Genomic DNA, 3,275 nt, shown 5'->3' with positions numbered 1-3,275 from the left:
GTCTTTGTTTTTATAGATGGAACAAGATGGTGGTCGATTCTGCACTGGATATGCTACAGTTCACACAACATGAGGTAATCTAAATTTAGGCCACTCCCTCCCCTCCTATCGGTACAGAAGGAAGTGACGTAAGTGCCTCTCTAGATGGGTGGAGCAGAGGTAGGTAAGATAGTCAAAATGTATGTAGGATGTAGATCTTTCCTGTTGTCAAATAAGCTAGGTACGCCGAAAAGAAAGTCTAGATCTGAGCTGATGGAATCGGATGGAGATCCCCGTATAGGTGCAGCTGACCAAGAAGCAGTGAACGGGCCTAGAGTTGAGGAGTCCTTTACCATGCATAAAGACCATGCCTCGGTGACACCGGTCACGTCAGTGACTTCTGTCACTCCTTGTGTTCTTAAATCCCTACAGGATCAAGTGAACCAATAAGGAGTGGAGTGCGAGACGCAGGGAGCCGGCTGACTGAGGAAGGTCTGTGGATGAAGGGTGGTAAGCTTTCTCTGCCATGAGATCTCTTCTTAATGATGGCCCAAGTAACATGGACTAACATCTGTGAAAGTTAGATATCAGTGTGCGCTTTGGTGACGCCAGGGTTCAGTACCCAGGTAGATAAACTCACCCAGTCTTGTGAAGCACGTTTTTAAAACAATGAGGAAAAACTGTAAAGAGTCCGTAGAAACACCCTGCACCTGCTCTACCCATTCTTAGAGACTGCAAACTGATTATAGATGTTTATCATGAGCACGTTGTATGCAAGTCTGTGCGTGTTGTGTAGATTTCTTTCCAGGTCTGGTCAGAGGCTTTCCAGTGCAGAAAACGACGTCATTGCTGAAAATCCACATAATGCAAGTGGTATGTAAACAAACAAACTGATAAGTTGTAAATCAATGCGTGTTGTATTTCTCTTTAGTGTGTGTTGTGTTTCTCTTTAGTAATAAACAGGTTCCAATGTAAAATGTTTTTCTTTGGTCTAGCGCAAACCACGTATAACTGTCATATGATTGACTAATTAGAGAAATAAACAAGTGTATTTTCTAATTCCAGATCCTAAATCAGAGTTAGTAGTTTATGGTTTTCGGTCCGGAGACTGATTAATCCTAAAAGGACACAGAAATTTCGATAAAGCTCAACGGCAGGACAACATAGATTCACGCCCCGCATTGCAGAAGGGTCGATCCACAGAAGCTGCACTGACCGTCCTGCTTATATTTATCCTTTACAAAAAACCTGTACAGTCCCAAACCATCATTGCCGAAACAGAAGAGAGGACTTAGAGAAACTTGAGACATGGGAAAGTCCAACTACAAAGGGTGAGGACTCGCCTAGGGGTCCTTGGTCTCAAACCGGTGAAGAAATCCCATTCCCCTCTCCACCCATGCCTCAACGTTCAGTCAGGCAGGATTTCCCAACAGATCTTTCTTCCTCTTTTCCTAAGGGAACACGGTACCCTTAGTATTTGGAAATGGCAGAAATAAGTCAAGGGGAGGACTGTTGAAGGTACGAATTGAGTAGTCGAAAATACTTAATTCAGCCATTTCATAGACCCAAAAATGTGGTTTGGTTAATGTAATCTAACCATTACAAATGTTTTTGTTTCCTACTAATTTCAGTAATTTTCCTTAATACAAAATGCTAGATATGGAAAATCTAATTTCAGGAAAAGTTTTGGAAGAGCCTATCCCATCAGGCTGATGTCTCTCCGGCCTAGTCTGCGGAGCACTGGCAGTGACACGCGACTTGACGTCACATCTCAAAAACCAATGGACCCAACACAACCGAAGCAGAAAGCGGCTGCTATTCAACCCATTATTCCAGAAGGTTTTTCCAAGTCTGGGCCACAAACTGTTCACATGAAGCCTCATCATGTTTTGTTGTTTTTTTATCAAGAGCAGATTATCCAGGTTCACAAAGTGGCCCTAAGTGGACTAGCACTGACTAAGCATCCTCCTTTTTGTTTAATATCCAGAAAGAAGAACCATGGACAATTTCCAAATGTCCTTTTGTTTTTTGTTTTTTTAATTATGTGCTAATTTTTAAATAAGGTTTAGATTCAATTTTTCCTAATCAGGATAATGTGCCCTAATAAGAGTAATAACGCCAATTCTAATAGCCCCTATAAATCATAGAGTTATATTTAATAAATAAAAATAAGTACTTAAGGGGGGGAGCAAAAAAAAGCCTATAGTGTTAAATTAAACAACCGATTTCATGAAAAGCCCGCATATATAGATATAGATATAATTAAAGTCCCAAGGGCAATAGGTCACAAATAAGTCCCAAATAATAAAATATATCTAAATGGGGAAAATTTTTAAATTTAAGGTTAATAATATTCACAGATATTTTATTAAAGGGGGGACTGTGGAGGTCACCTGAGCTGTAGTATGTTTATTTAAACGTAATAAGAATATCTGTGTATATAACTAAATCAAAATGTAGATGTAGATGCAAAATTATCTGTCTGTCTGTGTAGCAATTGCACAGACCTATAGTATAATTCAAAGTTGTATAATCATGAAGGAGTTAACTAAAGATGATGAAGCCAGATGTGAAGCTATAAACTCTTATCAGTAATGTTCACACAAAAGGAATGTACGGGAGGGCAGGAGTGATGTGAGAAATTGGGGAGTGAATGCACTCCTTCGTTAGTTTCAAGGTTATTTAGGCTTACTTACTGTATAATTGGATCTATCTCATTAAAACCAAGTCAGTTGGTGATGCTGGCTGAAAAGAGAGCATGTCTGTGTTCTTTGTCTTATATACATTGATATATATCGGCACTGGTATACAGCATTAATGGGGCACCGTCTCTGGATCCTAAACGAAGACTCCATTAGCAGTCTTGACCCAAAATTCCTCCCTTGACACAACTACCACCAACATTCCCGTCAGTGCTAACACTTCTCCAGAGCCTCAAGACACTGATCCACCTACAGCTTCCAGCCTTCCAGGTCAGTCCAATGCACCTCAGACTTTCAAGCCTGAACCAGCTTCATATTCCAATAGACAGCCACACCCTGCGCATCAGCACCCTCCGTATGCCCATGTCTACATGCAACCTAACATGCCGGCAAGGCGCTACACTCCCAACAACTATGTAGTTCCAGCCCCGTATACAGCAGAGATTGTACACACCAAACCGATCACTGGTCTAAACGCCTACGCCACTCCATACTTTCCCATGTTCCCGAACCAAGAAGCTACGAATCACGCAACCAGCACCACGCAGTCAGCAAATGTGCCCCCAACATCGGAAAGATCAGACATGTCCGACT

At 41.4% G+C, this 3,275-nt stretch overlaps 1 long non-coding RNA gene across 1 annotated transcript; it reads left to right on the top strand.

Moving 5' to 3' along the window:
* Positions 1-1,073: 1,073 nt before the first annotated feature.
* LOC142290678 (uncharacterized) lies at positions 1,074-2,735 on the top strand. The gene is made up of 2 exons (XR_012750362.1): positions 1,074-1,497; positions 1,658-2,735. It is a non-coding gene; the product is annotated as an uncharacterized LOC142290678 (long non-coding RNA).
* The last annotated feature ends 540 nt before the right edge of the window (positions 2,736-3,275 follow it).

This window comes from Anomaloglossus baeobatrachus, chromosome 2, assembly GCF_048569485.1.
Source record: "Anomaloglossus baeobatrachus isolate aAnoBae1 chromosome 2, aAnoBae1.hap1, whole genome shotgun sequence".
Classification (NCBI taxonomy): domain Eukaryota; kingdom Metazoa; phylum Chordata; class Amphibia; order Anura; family Aromobatidae; genus Anomaloglossus; species Anomaloglossus baeobatrachus.
Note: the sequence above shows the minus strand (reverse complement) of the source record. Positions and strands in the feature narration are given on the sequence as shown.